This window comes from Canis lupus, chromosome 30 (genome assembly GCF_048164855.1).
Source record: "Canis lupus baileyi chromosome 30, mCanLup2.hap1, whole genome shotgun sequence".
Lineage (NCBI taxonomy): Eukaryota > Metazoa > Chordata > Mammalia > Carnivora > Canidae > Canis > Canis lupus.
Genome location: NC_132867.1, coordinates 33117710 through 33137978, shown reverse-complemented (window position 1 = coordinate 33137978; position 20269 = coordinate 33117710). Strand labels below are relative to the sequence as shown.

The 20269-nt window shown below is 45.6% G+C and overlaps 1 protein-coding gene across 3 annotated transcripts in view; it reads left to right on the top strand.

The window, feature by feature from the left end:
• Positions 1–20269, top strand: part of RCAN1 (regulator of calcineurin 1) — a 94040-nt gene that overhangs the window by 32928 nt on the left and 40843 nt on the right. The window lies entirely within an intron of this gene.

Below are 20269 nucleotides of genomic sequence, written 5' to 3'. Positions count from 1 at the left end.
ATTTATTTATTCATGAGAGACACAGAGAGAGGCACAGACACAGGCAGAGGGAGAAGCGGGTACCCTGTGGGAGCTCGATGCAGGACTGGATCCCAGTATCACGCCCTGAGCCAAGTCACTGAGCCACCCTGGTGCCCCCGAAATACATGTTGCTTATAAATCACAGTCTCATGGATGCTCTTTAAAATGGCACCAACCTCCATCTGGCAGCCACAGCCAGCCCTGGTTCTAGAGCAAATGCCTCATCTGGCCTGAAAGGGAGCCGCCCTGTTGGCCTTTTGATAACAAATTCCGAGCCCAGCTGGGAGGTCACTGAGGAGGCCACTCTAATTCTGCGACCTAAATAGCAAGACACCTGCTTTGCAGGAATGTGGCATACCCCCTGGGAGGCGCCCTTGCCATGCACTCTCCCTGGACATCAGGCCATTTCCTGCTCTTCCTAGTTTTTTATTTTTAGATTTTTCTTCTCATTAATACTCTGTTGAAACTGTCATGCTAGGTGTCCTGCTGGTTGAATACTTTTTTAGGGCTGTAAACAATAGAGACTTTTCATTCTGTGTGATTTGTCTTTCGTTCCTTAATGGCACTGCCTCCATCCGAGAATGGCTGCTGTTTCTCTTTGGGCTCCTCCTTCTCCGTGATCAGAATTTAGCAAACGGAGAATGGAGAGGCCAGGGGGGTTGGGAAGGGTGGGAACTTCCTCTTCCTCCTCTTCTTCCATCTGAGGAAACTTTTCAAGTAAGAGGAGAGAGAGGGTATGAGTAATACTTTCTCAGATTGAAAAGATCGTTAAGGGGCACTGTCAACCCATTTTTTGACCCTCGGAGATGTTCACCTTTGTTTCCTGTTGTTTTTCTTTTTTCTTTTCTTTTCTTTTCTTTTCTTTTCTTTTCTTTTCTTTTCTTTTCTTTTCTTTTCTTTTTGTTGTTTTTCTTTTCTAAGGTTATTTACTTATTTATTTATTTTAGTAATCTCTACACTCAACGTGGGGCTCGAACTCACAACCCCGAGATCAAGAGTCCGTGTGCTCTTCTGCCTGAAGCAGAGAGGCATCCTTGTTTTGTTCCTTTAAAACAAACAAAAAAAAGATTTTATTTATTTATTTGAGAGAGAGAGAGAGAGAGAGCATGGGCAGGGGGGAGGGGCAGAGGGAGAGGCAGAAGCAGACTCCGCACTGATTGGGGAGCCTGATGTGATCCCAGGACCCCAGGATCATGACCTGAACTGAAGGCAGATGCTCAACAGACTGAGCCCTCCAGGCACTCCTGTCCTGGGCTTTACTAAGGACTTGACTCCTAGTTTTCCTTACTGTGCCCAGTCCTGGAGCTTTTTGAGCAAGGCAGTCAGGGTCTTAGAAACCGCATTTCATTTGGATGAAATGTTAGAATTGTATTTTTGAACTGTAAGATAATCTTTGGGAAAAAAATCATGAGAAATGCCGTTGGTTATTTACACTTTGCAGCTTGAAGGTATTTCCAAAGGGTCTTTCCCACCCAAGCCTAACACTTCTCTGAGGCAACTGAGCCCATCTCTAGAAGGACCTGGAACTCTGACTCACTTGCTCAGTGTGTTTTTGCTTTTTGGCGAATTTTCTAGTGCTTGTCAAAAAGATATTTTTGAAGCTTTTTGGCCTGAATCCCCCCCTCCCTCCTCCTCACCAGTCTGGTTCACAAACATTGTCTGCAGTGCTTGCCATCTTGTGTTTTTTCTTGACTGGCGACCAGCTTCTTTATGCATCTGTCTAGGGACATGAGCCCAGGGAGGCTTGCAGGTCTTGGGTCTTAGACTCACAGCTCCTGGGGTTTGGATCCCTGCTCTGTGCAACCTCAGGCAAGTCAGGCAACCTCTCTGGGGTTGGATTCCCTCCTCCATAAAGTGGGATGGATACTGCGTGCCTCTTGGAACCCAAGGCCGCCCCTGGAGGTAAGGGGCCTAAGAAAACCATCAGGGCCCCCAGGGCAATCACCACACCCATTTCTCATCCTCTCCACCGCCCCGCCCCCCACCCTGCTCCCCTCCTCGTTCCCAGGAGCCCATCCAGTGCCTGCTTTTGCAAAGCACTGTCTTCCAGCAGCTTCGGGTTGCAGCACACAATCCCTGCAGCCCCAAGGACGTGACAGCATAATGGCCTGTCAAGTGAGCCACAGTGATCTTTGAACATGAGCCCCGATCTGATTATTCTTCGGTCATTCAACCCCAGGCAAGAATGGATTCATACTTTCCACTGCTGCCTGCGCCAGCCGGTTTCCATATCAGCCAGAGCCTCAGGAAGATGGAAGGACAGTCATTCTTTCCATTCGTGCTGACCCCGCTCGCTATCAGGCCTGAGTGCCAGCACGTTTAGCTCGAGGAGGCTGCCAAGTGCTGACCAGGCTGCGCAGGTCGGCTTCCGTTTCCAGCACACGTGAGGGTAGATAAGATGACTCTGGGCATTCTCACGCTGGACTCACCTTACCTGGGAAAGCAAGACGGACAGGCCGCCTGCTCCCTGCTTGGGAGGCTGTGGCCAATTCACTTGTATTTTGAGCCACTGAAGTAAGTGCAGGCCCGAGCCTTTGGGTCTGAAATTAATGCAGTGTGGCATCTCCCCCGACCCTGTTCCCTGATGCCTGCTGTAAATTGTAAAGAATCAGATTGATAGAAAGTCTTGCGTGAATTCTTCCCTGGGAGAGAGATTGGAGGGTGGGGGTGTGTGTGGGGGGTATTTCTATTTGATAGAATGGGTAGGCGATTTCAAAGAAAACAAAACAAAATTCTTCTGCTCAGGGTCATTACTGAAAACCGGTGGCCCAGATGGAATTGGAGTTGGAGCCCATGGCCCCGAAACCTGCCAACCCACCAGCTCCCTTCCCCGAGCCCTGGGACGTTGCTGACACTCGGTTTCAGTTTTAGAAAACTCATTCCAGGGAAATGAGAGATGGGTCTATTTTAGGACCCTTGGCTAATTCATTTTATTCTGTTTTCTGTAAAGCAAAGAGCATTATTCATCAGCAGGGAGAAGTAATGTCTGAGCGGTGCGACTCCACTGAGTCGGGTTCAGGGGGGTCATGATTACTGAATCCGTCCTGAGCATTTATCAAGTACGTGCATTGACTCGTGAATTATTAAAGCTGGGAGGGGCTTCGGTTATCATTGTATCCAGCGGCTCCCAAATCTGGCTGTTTATGGGTATCACCTAGAGGCCTTATTAAAAATTCAGATGTCCCGGTCTTTACCCCAGGCCCAGGGTCAACGATCTGGACTCTATCTTCAGCGCTGTGATTTTAGCAAGCTCCCCGGGGGCAGTTCCTAAACAGCCAGCCTAAACAGCTCTAAGGGGTCCACATTTGGAAATCAGAGTCCAAATCCTTTTTTCATTTCCTTGAGTTTTTTGTTTTGTTTTGTTCGTTTGCTTGCTTTTCTTGTTCTTCAGGTGAGCGGCTGAGATGCTGGGTGACCTTGCCAGGGGTCATACAACTCACGAGTGTTGACTTGGGACTGGCAACCCTGGCCTGCTCTTCCCAGGGCTTCAGTGTGATCAGAGCCCAACAGGGTGGCCAGCAGAGGCTGGTGGCCAACGCACTGTATGCAGAGCCACACAGACCCCTCGTGGTGACATTCTGTAGTGTGACCGAGGGCCCTGCAAAGTCGCTCTGGCCACGAGGCAGCACTCAGAGGACCCACTAAGTTCAGGAAATTCTTCTCCAACCTTTAGGAAGGGTTACTTTTAGGGCTGTCTACAAAGTCTTCTCTCCCACTCCCTAGGACCCAGAGAGGGGCCCACCAGGACCAGGGCAGATGCCAGGCTTGGCCCCAGAATAGAGCCAGTCTGTCCAGTCTACCTGCTGCCCTGTGACAGCAGCCTGCTTAGGAATCCTGCCTACCTTAGGCAACCGGTTTGGTTGTCTGTGACAATGAATGTCTGCCACAGATGGCTTCAGCCAAATGGCCCATTTAAAAATGATTGTCTGGGTGCCTGGGTGGCCCAGTCAGTTGAGCATCTGCCTTCCTATCAGGTCATGATTCCAGGGTCCTGGGATCAAGTCCCACGTCGGGCTCTCTGCTCAGTGGGGAGTCAGCTTCTCCCTCTGCCTCTGCCTGCTGCTTCCCAGCTTGTGCTCTCTCCCTCCCTCTCTCTCTCAAATAAATAAGTAAAATCTTTAAAAACTAAAAAAATAAAAGTGATTGCCCACTAGGCTTTGGATGCACCCTAGTTATCACTTACTTGGCTCAGTGGAGAGATGGTGAGAATATGTACTTTGGTCTGTCTCAGATTTCTAGGGGTTCTGGTTAATTGCCGCTCACAGCAGGAGACTACTGACCTTTGATATAATACTTTTCTTAATTTCCTCCTGCAAGATGATCCTGATATCTTTTATTCTATATCACCCCTTCCTGGAGTTTTTCAGTGTAATATTCTAACTTCTTTCCAGATCAGATAAGTAGAAATTCATTTTCTAGATTGTGCTCATCCTTGGTACTTATTTAACATGGAGTCCAGCAGGATGTCCTCATTCGCTTACCCAAATTATATATTCTGGGGGTAAAAATCATGAGGTAAGTAGTCAGAGAGATACAAGGGTCTAGGACAATGCAGCGTCTTATGTTTCCACTGCATTCATCTTACCCTTTCACACGTTTGAATCAGCACCTCCAGATTGGTGGCCCCCTAGGCTCTGACCTCAGTGGGCTCGACCTTGTCCTATTCAACCCCTTGCAGTAGTCTGCAGACTGACATGCAGACTTCTGTGCAGACTCCACATCGGGCCAGCCACCTACCTGTCCAGTGGGACTTCTGCTCGAATGCTCACAGGCCTCTCAAGCTGTGTGTGTCCAAACCTGGGCCACGGGCTCTGCTCCTGAACTCGCCACCCCTCTTTTGTTCTCTCCCATCCACGGAGTTGTTGGGGCCAGAAACAGGAGAGATGGTGTTGCCACCGTCTCTCTCATCCTCATTGATTCAGCAAAAAAGTTTTGTAGATTTCACATCTAAACATGCTTTCCCTCAGTTTCCACTTCCTTGTCCTCACTAGACACTGTCTCTGAGACTGTCCCTTACCTAGGTGACTGCAGCCGCCCCGCTACCTAGCTTTGCTGTCCTCCCTGGCAGCCTCTGATCCACCTCCAGCCTGCTCCCTGCAGGATCTTTCCAAAGATCTTTTCAATCATCTCACTGCCCTGCTTTGAACAATTTCCCACTTATCCACTGTCTATAAGATAAAATTCAAAATCTTTACTTGGCAAATAAGGCCTTTTGTTTGGCACCAGCTCACATCTCTGCTCCCCTCCCCCTGCCTTTCCCTAGCATGGCTCATTAGTACAGGGATGGGGACCCACCAGGATCCACAAGGTGCAGGCTCCTTGGGTGGTAAAGCTGGCAGTAGCTCTGCCTGGGATGCCTCACCCCAGTTCTGCATCCAGTTGGCCCCCGCTGTTCCTTCTGGTCACCTTGTAAAATTGTTTTGGGGATTTTTTTGTTGTTGTTGTTTAAAATTTTATTTATTTGAGAGAGAAAGAGAGAGAACGAGTAGGGGTAAGGGCAGAGGAAGAGGGAGAAGCAGACTCCCCGCTGAACATGGAGCCTGACTTGAGGCTCAATCCCAGAACCCTGAGATCATGACCTGTGAGTGAGCTGGTGAGCAGATGCTTAACCAACTGAGCCACCCAGGCACCGCTACTCTTAAAGTAGTTTTTTAAAGAGTCTTCATGTTTTAGAGCAGATTTATGTTCACAGCAAAATTGTGGAATGATGCAGAGATTCCCCATATGGCCCTGCTCCACCCTCCCCCCACATGCACAATCTTCCTGTTATCCACATCCCACACCTGATTAATGATCTGCAGGGATGCATCATCATCACCCAAAGTCCATAGTTTGCATGAGGCCTCACTCCTGGTATTGTGTGGTACTTCCCGGGGGTCTGGGCAAATGTATAATGACATGTATCCACAATTACAGTATCAGATGGAGTATTTTCACTGCCCCCAAAGTCCTCTGTGCACTGCCTGTTGATCCCAGACAGTCTTAGTAGAGACTGATTCTTCCCAGCTAACCTCTGCTCCTCCCAATGAAGAAACTGTCTTGGTCTTGCCCTGCTGGTTTCTAGCATGTTACAAGCTTGTCATGTCATATGTTGTCAATAAGTGTTTGATGAATGAATGAATGAATGAATGAATTGGCCATACATTTAAAAACCAAGTCCTAATTGAACCAAAGGGGAAAGCATGATTCATTGGGTACCTTTGGGTCTTCTCCTGCTTGATCATTTGTATTATAAAATTCATGTGACTGCAGTAGATTTCCTGCCAAGCAGCAATTAGACCCCCTGGAAATCTGCCCAATTTCAACGTTAAAACATCCTGTCTGTTTACCAAAATGTATGGACGTCTGCAGTGCCCGTGCTTTATCCTCAACCTGCTATAATTCCTTTCTTCTGAAGACTCTACTTCCTGGCTGGTTTTTGGTTTTATTTTTAATAAAATTCATCATCCTTCCTTAAAAAGAGAGGTTGAGTTTAAGAGCATGCAAGGCACCCATAGATTATTTCATACTAGTAAGAGGAGGACTCCTCCAAGCCTGGAACTCCCAACAGCCGCCCACTCCACAGCAGCTCACTGTGTCTGAATTGGATGGTGTCCCAGGGGCTCTCTTCTCCTACTCACAGGCTCCTCTGGAAGCTGTCCAGAGCCCCGTCCTGGGGGAGCCCTCAGTTCTCAGAAAAGCATGGGTCAGGGAGAGGGCACAGGCCCTGGGGCTGGGAGGGTACAGGTGTGTGAGCCCATCGAGCCCACGGCCTCAATGATCGCACTGATCTGACAAAGTGCAAACCCCTGTCCTTGTGTTGGAAAACAGAAGGAAGAACTAGAAGGCCAGTTAGGGAATCGTAGAATTTTATCATTGAAGAGGAGCTAGGGACCATCTCCAGTAAGCGACATCACTGAGCTCTTGGACTCAAATCAGAATCTTCCCCAAGTTCCCCCTCATGCTGTACTTCTCCTCTGACCATCATATCTGGGGTGCAGCATTTTGGAGACTTCATTGGACCCTGGCTTGCTCACCCACTCAGAGTGACCGAGAGTTAACCATCCTGGACAGTGTGATGGAAGGAGCCCAGGCTCTAGCTCTGGCTCTGCACAGGTTGGACCAACTCAATTTGTTTGAGTTTGTGTCCTCATCAGTAAAATGACTCCTACCTCAAAGAGCTATGCTGGGGACGAAATGAAATGATGTGTTTGAGAGTCACACAGGGGTCCCTCTGCAAACTGCTGCCTCATCTGTTCTCCTGTGCTCTGGTTAGCAGAGTTTTTGCGTGGTCCTTCCAATTAGTGGATTCCTGCTGAGGAAGTCCTAATCACGGATCTTCCTGTGTTAAATGCCTTTTAGAAAATACCTTGACTCTACGTCTTCTGCTTCGTAACCTCCAGGCATAGATTCCCCCCAGGCTCTAGGCTTTATTTCCTTTAAGATGGGCTCATCTCGAGAGCAGGACCACCTCAGCCATCATGCTGGGCATACACAAGAAGCTCCATGGTCAGGAGGAGAGAGGGGGGAGGAAAGGCTGGAAGAAGGAAATGATCTCCTTAGCAAGCTGAGTGTGGTAGTTCCAAGCAGGGACAAGGCAAAGAACTGTGTGTTTTCCTGTGGCATGTCGTTACCCCTCCTAAGGGTAGGCCTGGGCCATGGAGGACCTCCCAGGCTTGTTCGGACCATATGTCTGCAAAGGCCCCAGAACCAGGTTTGGTAAAGAGGGACCCATGACACTGCTCAAAAACTCACTTGATGGAAAAGGACCCATTTTAGCAGATGCCCTCAAATTTTGCATTGAGAGCGGCCACCTTTCTTTGCCTCTCATTTCTTCTTGATTCTCCATCTGTCCAGTTCCACCTTCTAGCGGCCATGCTTTTGCATTCAGATGGTTAATATTTACATTCTGTGCTGTGACCGTTGCCCATGTTTTATTCATACGTTAATTCTAAAACCTGAGTATCGGTAAGGAGAGTTTACGCCGTTATAGCTGTAAAAATATTCTTTTAGACCTGGGCCAACCAGTTGGTTAGGATTATACCTCCTTCGAAGTAGGTCCAACTTCATGACCCAGGAGGCACTTGAAGAGAATGTATTAAGATCAAAGGCAAATGGATACCCCTTTATACACTCCAAAATCTGCCAGTTTAAAATCATGTCATGTTATGCTTTACTTCATATTTGGACCTTGACTTAGTTGAATAGCATTTTTATTTTCCTTAGAGTTTCTATGTGTGTGTGGGTATGTGTGTGTGTCACGCTCTTTACCATAGTCTGAAGTTTTTGCATCTTCTCAATGATGGGAAACTTTCTATTATTTCCATCTTTGCATTCTGGATTGGCTCTTCTCAAGATCTGAGGCTTTCCTGCCACCAGGGTACTTCTCTTCACTCCTTCCCTGATCCAGTATTTCTAAGATCCTGTGTCTTCATCTCTTGTGGTTCATGCCTTCATTTTGCTGGACTACATTCACTTTAACTCCCCCCTCTTCCCCAAGAGAGAATGAAAAGTGAATTGTCTGATTTCTTGAAATAGCTTAAAATACACGTCCCACTCAATTGCTGGTTTTTCTCTGCATGTAGAACTCTCCAGTGAATGCTGTTCTCTCCCAGAACTTTTAGAGAAGACAGCTTGTCTTCTAGAGTCCAGTTTGGCTGATGTGAACGCTGATGTCAGTCTGACTAACACAGTTTTGTAGGTAATTTGTCGGGGTTTTTTTTCTCTTAAAACATTTTTCTTCATCTTTTATATTCTGAAATGCTTTGCGGATATGTGAACGTATGAGTCTTACTCATTATAGTCTTCATTTGATGACTTATTTCCATCTGAAGACTCATCTCCATTAGACCTGAGAATTTTTTTTTTTTTAAGCATCCCTAATCTCTTCCCTTTCATTTATTTCTCTTCTTTCTGGAACCTTAGTAATTGACTGAATGTTGGGCCTCCTGAACTGGTACTCTCTATCTCTTATATTTACTATCTTTCTATGTTTTTGTGACACAGGTCATTTTGGTAGTGTTCTACTAACTAGAGAGGCAATGTCTGTTACAATAACAAACATTGTAAGTCGGAGTGTTTAGGAGATACAGGAAGGTCTTAGAGGAGGCAAGAGGGATGGTTCTTATTGACAAAAAAGAGAAGGAGCCAAGAGTGAGTTGAAATACAGAAAAATGTCATAGTAAAAAGGTTGATGTTAATTTGAGTTTCTTGGCTTTGGTAGTCTTGAAAAGTAGAAATTGAGGTCATTAACTGAGGCCAAAGACTCAGGTATAAGAAGGTATGAAACCCCTGAGGAAGCAGCAAGTGGTGAGTGGGAGTCTGACCTGGAAGCCATGAAGATGAGCCTGAAGTTAAATAGGATGTATTTGTAGGGGGACCAGTTGACCAGTTGGCTTTAAGTCCAATACCTGGAACCTGTGAACAGGAGTGGGTTGGAAATTGAACAAGACAAGCACAGGAACAGGATATTGACAAAGGAACTCAACCAAGGCAAAATATTCTCATCAGTGATGTTTGTATGAGAGATTAGCTACATAATCTTGACTTTATCCCAGTCTGTGATTTAATGTTTTCCCCATGTCCCTCGCTGCTCCCTCAGTGTCCATCACCATGCCAACGTTTGTCCCAGGAAGAATTGAGACAAAAAGGAATTGGAAGCATTCAGTCCCCCAAATTTGAGGGTCTCTGCTAACGTCTTTCCATATACATCAAGTCTGCCCTCAGACATTATCCTTGGATTGCCATTGTAAAAGCAAAGTCTCACCCAAGAGAGTAATTTCATCTTGCACCAGAGTTTCCAGCTGACATTGGCTGGGATCTAGGAGCAGATTACCAGATAAGCCAAGTTCACTCACTTTCATTGACTTGAGAATGTCGAAACTGAAAGGGACCTCAGAGATCAAGCCAAGTGGTTTCGAAACGGTCTCATTTTTGGGTTTTGTTGTTGTTTTTAATGAAATAAATACTGTTCTAAAATGAACTCTTCCACTGAACCCAACACATAAGTGAGGCAAAGAGTCACTCCCCCGTTGTGGAGTAGCGGTCTGCCCTGGAGCCCCACACAGAGTTCCCCTTCACTTCCAAATGCTCCTAGGATTTCCCCTTCTTTCATAATCGATGACACAGAGTCCAGATGAGGGCAGGCGGGGTCAGAACTATACTCTGGCTCCATGTGTTCTGTTTGCTGTGCTCTTCTTGTTGCCACCAAGAGGCAGCGGATCCTGGACAGGGAAGGGCTGTTTATGAAGCCAGACTGTGACATTCTAGCTCCTCACAGGGAAGAAAGGAGCTGTCTCAGGAGAGTTATAATCTGAGGCTTTTTTTCTCTTCCTTTTTTTACCTTCGGCTCTTATGAAATCCCTCAGGATCTAATAAGGGAGCTAACTGCTCATGTTCTAGTCCCACAGATGCACGTGAGCCCTCCAGACAAAGTGCAGGTGGATTCTGTAGATTTCCCAGTCTACATCCTTGGCATCGCCGTGCACTGTGCCTCCCTAGCAATGAACAGGGCCCTTCTTGCACTGGGATGCCCATTCTCTGCCTTGTCTTGGTCACCTATTAATGTTAGTGATAATTAAATTACTTCTCTGAGAGGCAAGCAAATAAAAGCGGTTTGCAGTAATTTACCAAGTCTTCATAATTAACTGTGAAGTCATCTAAAATTTTTATCCCTATTGTCTGTAGCATTTTAATTTTAAATGAATTGATTGGCATTATTAGGGAAATTTAATTTCATTACTTAAAAGGACATTCATGTTTTGACATAATATGTCTTTTTTGAGAAGTAAAGATTTTATTATTTATTTGTTTGTTCAGAGAGCGCAAGCAAGCATGTGTGTGAGCAGAGGGAGGGGCAGAGGCAGAGGGAGAGAGAGAGAGTCTCAAGCAGGCTCCGTGCCCAGCACAGGACCCTACTCGAGCGCTTGATCTCACGACCCTGAGATTGTGACCTGAGCCGAAATCAAGAGTCGGACGCTTAACCAACGGAGCCACCCAGGAGCCCCTCACCTTTATTCTTTTTACAATTATTGTTTCCTTACTTGATTTCTCTTATTTTCTCTGGAGTATATTTTAACTGTAACAATTTTTTTTTTTTGTTATTTTTTACTCTGAATTTTTAGAAAGGGCATTTTTCATTGTTGAAAATTGACTGGTTTTCTTTAAAAGTCTCTACAGGCATCACACTATTGAAAATTCAAGTCAGGAGCCTGGGCTCCTCGTACAGGGTGCTGGTAGCCATGGGCTTCAGTGCTCCCCCCCCTTCCCTGTCCTCTGCCCCTCCACTCCAGTCTGTGGTTGGACTTCCAGGAGAAGCAATGGGAATGCCTCCGTGTTCACCTCCACTTCTTTCCTCTCCCCCAGCCCCGAGGGCCTCTGTCCTCCTGAGGTTCCTTAAATCCTTTTTCTTTTTTTTAAGATTTTATTTATTTATTTATTCATGAGAGACACAGAGAGAGTGGCAGAGACACAGGCAGAGGGAGAAGCAGGCTCCTGTGGGCAGCCCGATGCAGGACTTGATCCCAGGACCCAGGGGTCACGCCCTGAGTCAAAGGCAGTTGCTCAACCACTGAGACACCCAGGTGCCCCGAGGCTCCTTAAATCTTGCCCTGAGCCCAGTGACCTCTGGCTCTAGTTATCTCTGTCCAGTGATCTCTCCATATCCACCCCTCACCCCTCTATTCTGGAAGCTCTGCCCCGGCTTTTCCACCTGAGCCCCGCAAGCTGCATGGTGCTTTCCAGGATGGAGAGGCTCCTGCCTTCTCTCTGCAGCTCTGGACAGTCTTTCCCATTGGATAACAGTCAAAAATGGGTCTCTAACCTAAGACATGCTAACATGGAAAGAATCACCATAGAAGGAAGATACCATTCATTCGTTAGAATTCATATTACATTATTTTAAATACCTGAAAGGAAATGGCTCGGTCTTACAGGATTTTTGGCAGCTTCTGCACAGCGGTTCCCCCAACTTCAACAATAAGATTTATTCCACAAAATCTCCCCGTGAGCTGCCATTTAATACTGAAAGGCAGGTGAAAAGGCAGGTCTAAATGTATCCTTTTTTGCTGGTTCTGCCCCAGTTGTCCCTGAGCACCGAAACTTAGAGAAACAAAACTCTCTTAGAGCCCCTGTCCTTAACATATGATCCACAGGGAACACCCCCATTGATGTAAGGAGACCCTCGAAAGAGCCAGTCTACTATAAATGTCAAGGAACCAAGGTGGCCCCCACTCACCTTGGCTCCCCAGCAGCATTGTCATCTCTCACCAGCAGACACACTTTTTAGACTCAGTTACAGCTTCACATTATTGCGAAGCTGGAAAATTGAATTCTCAAAGTTAACCAAAAGGTTAGAACACATTTAAGGGGTGCCTGGGTTGCTCCATCAGTTAAGTGTCTGCCTTCAGCTCAGGTCATGATCTCAGGGTCCTAAGATCGAGTCCCACGTGGGACTCCCAGCTCAGCAGAGTCTACTTCTCACTCTCCCCTTCTGCCCCTCCCCACTGCACATAACCTCTCTTTCTCTCTCTTTCAAACAAATGAATAAAATCTTTAAACACACACCCACACCCACACACACACACACATTGGAGGTCAAGCTCTTAACAGCCAATCTAATTATATTAGCAAGGTCTTTTGGGGGGGAAAGCATCGCATCAAATAAAGAATGTCTTTAGTTTGCCCTTTCTCCCACCCAATGTGACTGCAAAAAAGTATCTAGATTCCCAGGTGGAATTCTGGCTTGAGGGGCCGATGAGGCACCAGCCAAGCCTTCAGTAGCCAGCTGAAGTGCTGAAGCAGGAGGTTGGCTTTCAGTGGGCACATTGAACTTCCTCGTAATGGGACCATGGTGGGCTTTCAAAGCTGGAGCTCAGGTCGTGAGCAGAGGGCTCACGTCCCGAGCAGAGGGCTCACGTCCCCCTGGAAGCTGCTTCAAGTGCAGTGCCACCCGAATCTGCCAACACGTCCACTGTTCTCAGAGCTAAGCTCTTCCATGTAGCTGTCCATCAAGTGGAATTTGGTCCTGACTGTGAGAACAACCAATCAAAGGCATGAGAGACATAGGACAATATCTGTTTCACTCTGATTATCTTCTGTCCACGTAGCAGATAGAACTCAGGACTATAACTGGAAAAAAGAGAAGCACATGGTCCCTTCCCATTTTTCCTCTTACATTCCTATTTCATTACACCAGCAGCAACAAGTAAGAAACTCTTTTTTTTTATTTTTAAGATTTTATTTATTTATTCATGAGAGACACAGAGAGAGGGGCAGAGACAGGAAGCCTAATGTGGGACTCGATCCCAGGACCCCAGGATTACAACCTGAGCCAAAGGCAGATGCTCAACCACTGAGCCACCCAGGAGTCCCAAGTAGGAAATTCTAATGAAGCCCAGACTTGCTAGAGACTTCCTTGGTTGTCCATTAAACCTTACAAAGACTTCCCCCAAGCATTTTTCCTGTCTGTAACTATGCTGAAGTTGTAAGTTTTGAAGTTGATTTGAAAATCTAAATGGTTGGTTACCTCCTTTTGCTAACAGAGGGTTGCCTCTTAGAGCTTGAATATTCCAAGTTTCTATTTTAGTGGAAATGATCTGCACCTTTCTTACTTGAAAGCATTTAGGTGGTGCCTACACAGCCTGGAACTACAGAAACATTTAGAACCATAATGGGCTTTGGGGGTGTGAGGGTGGGTGGAAGACAAAGCAATACCATGGATCAGATATTTCGTTGAAAGCCATCAGGTGAAACAACAATGAAGTGAAGGTGATAAGCATGAATCTGACCTACCATTGGCCCCCTCTTCGGGTAAGATTTGAGCCTTATAGGTCCTGTGTGTCTTCAGGGGTCAGCCCCACTCCATGTGACCTGGGGAGCAAGTGATTGGGCCGCACCTATGTTTCATACCTACATGTGTGACCCCAGAGTAGGGGTAGGAAGAGAAGGGGTTAGTTCCCTATTCTCTTGTCACACTCCAGTGAGGGACCCCAGGGAGTCTGAGAATCCTAAATTTGTGCCTGGCCTTGCAGGTCGCTATGAGTGTCTGTCAGCTTGAGGTGCTTTGACAAAGTACCACAGACTGGGTGGCTTCTAAACAACAGAAATGTATTTCTTACAGTTCTGGAGGCTGGAAGTCTTGAGATCAGGTGTCAACGTGCTTGGGGTTTGGAGAGAGCCCTCTTCTGGCATGCACATGGCCAACCTCTCCTCTCCTCACATGGCTGAAAGAGTGGGGGAGCTCTAGTCCCTCTTCTTGTAAAAACACCCACCCATTCCAGAAGGGTCCACCCTCAAGACCTAGTTGCCTCCTAAAGACCCCACCTCCAGGTACCACCACACTGGGCAATTAGGACTTCCACATATGAATTTGGGAGGCAAAGGGCAGGATACATTCAGTCTATTACAGTAACTATCTTTTTTTTTTCTCAAGGTAGGAAGATAGAACATATTTTATTTTAAACTCATTATTGATGTATATTTTTAACCATTTAGGTACAGGATAGGCAGACCTGCATTTGTTCGTGAAAGGTGGCCTGCTATAAACCCCAGTGCTGTGCTAGTGAGTGGGCATGGACCCCTCCACACAGGAATTGGAGACCTGGGGTTGGGAACAGACTTTTCAGGCCCAGAAGCCATCAGTGTGTGTTGGGGGCTGGGGAGAGCAAGGGATCGGGGAGGCTGGGGGAGGGGGTGCCTCGCCTTGCGCATGCACACCTGCCACGCGGTTTCCCTCCCTCTGCCTCGGGAAAGGGCACCTTCATCCGTCCCCAAGCCACCCATTCCATCCTTCTATGGCTCTGAAATATTTCCTTCTTCTCTGCAGCCAAAAGTATCCCCATTTCCACTGTGGCATCGTCTAGTACCATCCAAAAAGCTGGCAGTTGAGGCAGGGAGGCAAAAGTGCTCCCGAGTGGGCACAGCAACCCGCCTGGAGTGCAGGAGAAGGGGTGCAGGAAATGGCCTTAAATTCATGTGCCATTCAAAGGCGAGGCGGGAGCGCTCATTCTGTGCACCTGCTTGGCGCTAAGCACGCATGTGTCCGCCGCGTCCACGGAGCCCCACCTCCAGGAGCAGGTGTTTCTGCGTGGACGGAGCCTGGCGGAGCGTGGCCGCTCTGCGGGGCCTTCCATCACTGCCTCCCAAACTGTCTGTGGGGATGACCTGCTTTGTTTCAATTTACAACCTCTTGCCAACGAATAAATACAACATAATAAAAGTAAATTACGAAAAGAATAAAGTGGAACAGGAAGATGTACAACACACAAGCCTTAACTTCTTATTAGATGCAACAGACATGCAGTTTTTCTGATAAATTGCTTTCGAAGTTTAAATGCCTTCCTCCCTATTTCTCTTCTGACCTGGCAGACCAGCCCCCATCACAGACCATACTTGGGCAGGACTATCCTAAATGATGAGCATAGGTCAAAGCTTGTATTTAAAATTATAAAAATGTATGTTTATGATGATGACGTTTTCATGAAATTTTCAGGGAAAAAAAATCAATGCACATCATGTTCAATTTGCATTACTCTTCATCTGTTTTTAAATCTTTTCAGGTTAACAAGCACACATTTTACGTAGCTATAGTCCTTAGGCTTGTTTCTATTCTGCTTTTACTCACTGGCCCTTTTCTCACACCTACATCCAGAGAGCCCCTTCCGGGGTCCCAGCCTTGTCACCTGCCACCTGGTCACCTGGTGGCTGTCCCAGCTTGCACACTGTTCTCCCCTCTCACCTCTGTTTCCCGTTCAGGGAAAGCCCTCTGAGGTGCCCGGGTGTCTTCCAGAGCCCTTCCTTCCAGCATTTCACACCTTATAGGATGATGTCTGTGTTCCTCCATGGCCTGACCTGGCCCCCCACTTGCCTCTCCAGCTTCATTTCTTATTGATTTCCTCTGCTGTGACCCTTCCCACCCTAGACCGTGTGCATCAGCCACTGAGCTCCATGCCGTTCTGGAAGGTTCCTGCCTTTTCATGCCTCCCTGCCTGGGGCATCGATAAACCACCCTCTGCACCAGCACTCAGTGAACGGAAGCTGTTTATTCTGATGGAGAACTCCACATTTTGCTGCATTTCTCCAGATAGTTTTCTAGAACAGCACCGACTTAAAACACTTTTCTACAACCTTTTTTTTAAACATAGGAATTATTTCCCCCAAATGCAGTTAGAAAGTCCAAGATTATGGACCCTATATAAACATTGTTACATGATGCCAACTTGTCTTCCAGAAAGGTTGAGCCACTTTTCAGTGTCCATTTTGGCAGTTGTTATTGTGATGGTTATTATTACTAAAGAGAAGTTGCAAATTCAATACAAATAACTTTTTTCTGGGCCATCTGCAAGTAGTTACCAACCTGATGCCTGAATCCAATAGAATATCTCCTCAAATCGAGGACATGCTTCTAGATGATCACAATAAGACTATGAGGATCCAGATGTTAACACTGATATAATAGTGCCTTGCAACCCCGAGGCTCCACTTACAGTTCCCCATTTGTCTCAGGGGGAACTGTAATGAAAGGATCCAGTTGAGGTTTGTGTGTTGCAATGGGTGTCTTATCTCTTGAGTGTCCTTCAGCCTAGAACAACGCTGGTCTTTCCTGCATTCTCCTCACCTGGACACTTTTTGAGGGCTACAGGTCCATCATTTGGTAGAATGCCTTTCAGTCTGGGTTTGTCTGATGTTTCCCCATGATTAGATGGAGATTGTGCATCTTTTTTTTTTAATTGTGCATCTTTTTATGACATAAAATTTACCATCTTAACCATTTTTAAGTGGACGGTTCAGTAGTGTTAAGTTGTTTTGCAAGAGCGTTCTTTGGTGAGTGTCCTAGACATTTCAGGTAGGCTCACCTGGCGCCACCACCCCTCCCTCCTGCTCTCCCTCGGGTGTAACCCTGCAGGCCCTTTGGAAGTGACTCCCCAGGGCACTTGTCATGTGACTTCACGTGCCACTGTGGGTCTGACCCCCTCCTAGAAATATACGTTCTTAGGAATGTCTGGCACATAGTAGGTATGCAACCCATGAGGACAGAGTGAAGCAGGACACTTGGGGGAAATTCGGGAATGTAGAGGAATTTGACTTTCCAGGAGCATAAGAATGTACCCCAGGTGATGTCACTCTAGAGTAAATCAGTGCTCCATAAAGTCTTTATTGATTTTTAGCCAAAATGTGACTTTAAGAGATTACCCCTGAGGGACCTGGAGCAAGATGATTGTTTTATGTGCTTTCATAATGGAATTCACAAAACGTTCGGTCAGACTTCCTTGAAGTGCTTGTTCTGCATGACCTCACAGAAAATATGAGGCTGATCGAGGAGTGCCCCACTTCAGTTAACGCACTCGCATTAAAGAAAATGTAATTGAGTGCAGCACTAAGACACTGGAGTGATAAACAACCTGGAATTTTCTGGGCAGATTCCTACATTGGAAAAGATAGGATCTTGGGCCTTTTAAGGAGCCAAATCCCCGAATCCTATGTGCCCATGGAAAATGCAGTCAAGCAGGAGCTGACTCTGTGTGCTTCAACTATTCTGAACAGTAGGACTACTGTGGCCCCTTGACACGGAGCCAATATTGACAGAATATTGCCATGTTGCGATTCAGATTTTATTGGCATGGACACTGTGTATTAGCTTCTCTTCCTTTCATAAACAGATTACCCGGGTAACCAACTCCTAGGTAAAATAATTCAGAAAGAGCTAAAGCTAAACATTCTCCAGAAAGTGCTAGTTCTTGCAATCCTACTTTCAAATATCCAAACCAGCCAAGTAAAACTAACAACAATATTTTTAACTCTTGGAGGAAGATAAAACTATTCAAATGTATTTTTGGTCACATACAGAGCATTAGAACAGTATTTAAAATAAACAGGGTAGGCAGGCAGATCACTATTTCTGACATTGCAAATAGTCCAACCAAGCCTTACAAATGTCCTCTGGGGATTATTTTTCTTTGTACTAAAAATAAAAGTTTTAAAATAGCCACTTGCCAAAAAGAGTTTCTTGATGCTGGAGAAAAGGGCATAGATTGGGAACTTTTACTCTGTATTTACACTGATCATGATTTCAACACAGCATTAATTTGTAAGGGCAGGTTTCCCCCACTATCGAAAAGTAGAGTGTTCCCATGAAAACTTTCATCAGCCGAAACGGTGTAAAGTGAAAAAGCAATCATCATTAATTTATATGAAGAAAATTTTTTGAGTGTTTCCAGACCCCCAAAGTCACCCTTCTTGGGCTTTTCTTAGGCTGCATCTTGCTAAAGGATGAACAAAATCAATCAAGATGGAGCCCAGGTGCTCACAACACAGTTCAAAGGGGGGCTGGTTGCGGAGATGCTGAATGTAGTTCCTGGGGAAGGCTCAGGGGGGTGCCACCCTTGCTGCTGGGCTGCACACTCCCCATAACTCACTGAAAAACCAACACCGAATAGTATTTTCTCTTTTTGCCCTTTTTTCATAGGAGCAAAAGTCCTCTTTGGATTTCCTTCAGTTAAGAAAAAATGGGTACTAATACAGGCCTTCGGTTAAAACCAAGGACCATAATGAGAACTTTCAAAAAGTGGGGTATACCTGTATTGCCAGAACTGCTTTGCCCAACATTACTTTTCTTCGTTCTTTTATTTCACCACCGAGTCTCCATTTAGCTTCCCCCAGGCTCTCACTGCATTTCCCAAACAGATGTATCATTCTTCTGATGTCTTTGTGAAATCATGTCAATATTTCCAATTTTTAACACATTATTTTCTTTTTGTTGCCACTTCAACCAAATGTTCTTCTGGTACATTTCAAGTTATTCTACTAAGTATTAAAATTATTAAAGAATTGCAAAATAGTTTCCATTATAAAAACCCTATTTTCATCATTTAAAACTTTACAACAATCCTCTTGTAACGATATTTTCCAGTAACTAGATGTCTCGTAAAAGTCCATAACCTTGAGATGAGTATCAGTCCGGATATTCATCATTTGCTTCTGTTCTTTTTCCTCAATTCTCGTTCTTATTCTCCATTACCTGTTTGTTATACGTGTAGAATATGGAGAAATGATATAGGGAGATCCTGCTTTTAAATTCTTATAGAAGTCGAGGTGGGTGACCTGATGTGGAGCAGTTCACAGGAAGAGTTTTAAAATTTACCATCTCACAGAAACTTACAGCCTCTTCCAATGCAAGTAAGCTCTTCCTCACTGGCACCTTCATGGATTGCTCGCATCTGTGCCAAAATATGCCTTTGGTCAGCCACAGGTTCAGACTAGAGCAAAGCTTGTTAGAGTCATAAATCATACAACCCCTATTACTTACTTTGTATCAGAGTGCACAACAAAGCGAGAAAGAATATCCAATGGAAAAAAGACGGTCTCTTCGACAAATGATATTGGGGAAATTGGACAGCCACATGCAGAAGAATGAAACTGGACCACTTTCTTACACGATGCACAAAGATAAACCCAAAATGGATGAAAGACCTAAATGTGAAAAAAAAAAAGAAAAAAAAAAGAAGAAAAAAAAAAGACCTAAATGTGGGTCAGGAATCCATCGAAATCCTAGAGCACACAGGTAGCAACCTCTTTGACCTCAACCGCAGCAACTCCTTGATAGACACATCTCCAAAGGCCAGCAAAACAAAAGCGGAAATGAACTATTGGGACTCCATCAGAATAAAAAGCTTCTGCACAGCAAAGGAAACACCCAACAAAACCAAAAGGCAACCTACAGAATGGAAGAAGATATTTGCAAACCACATATCAGATAAAGGGCTAGTATTCAAGATCTATAAAGAACTTATCAAACTCAACACCCAAAAAACAAATAATCCAGTCAAGAAATGCGTGGAGGACACGAACAGACATTTCTCCAAAGAAGATATACAAATGGCCAAAAGACACATGAAAAAATGCTCCACGTCACTCAGCATCAGGGAAATACAAATCAAAACCATGATAAGATACCACCTCATATCAGTCAGAATGGCTAACATGAACAACTCAGGAAACAGTAGATGTTGGCAAGGATGCAGAGAAAGGGAAACCCTCTTACACTGTTGGTGGGAATGCAAACTGGTGCAGCCACTCTGGAAAACAGTATGGAGGAGGTTCCTCAAAAGTTAAAAATAGAGCTACCCTATGACGCAACAGTTACACTACTAGGTATTTATCCAAAGGATACAAATATAGTGATCCGAAGGGGCACCTGCACCCCAGTGTTTATAGCAGCAATGTCCACAATAGCCAAATTATGGAAAGAGCCTCAATGTCCATCAACAGATGA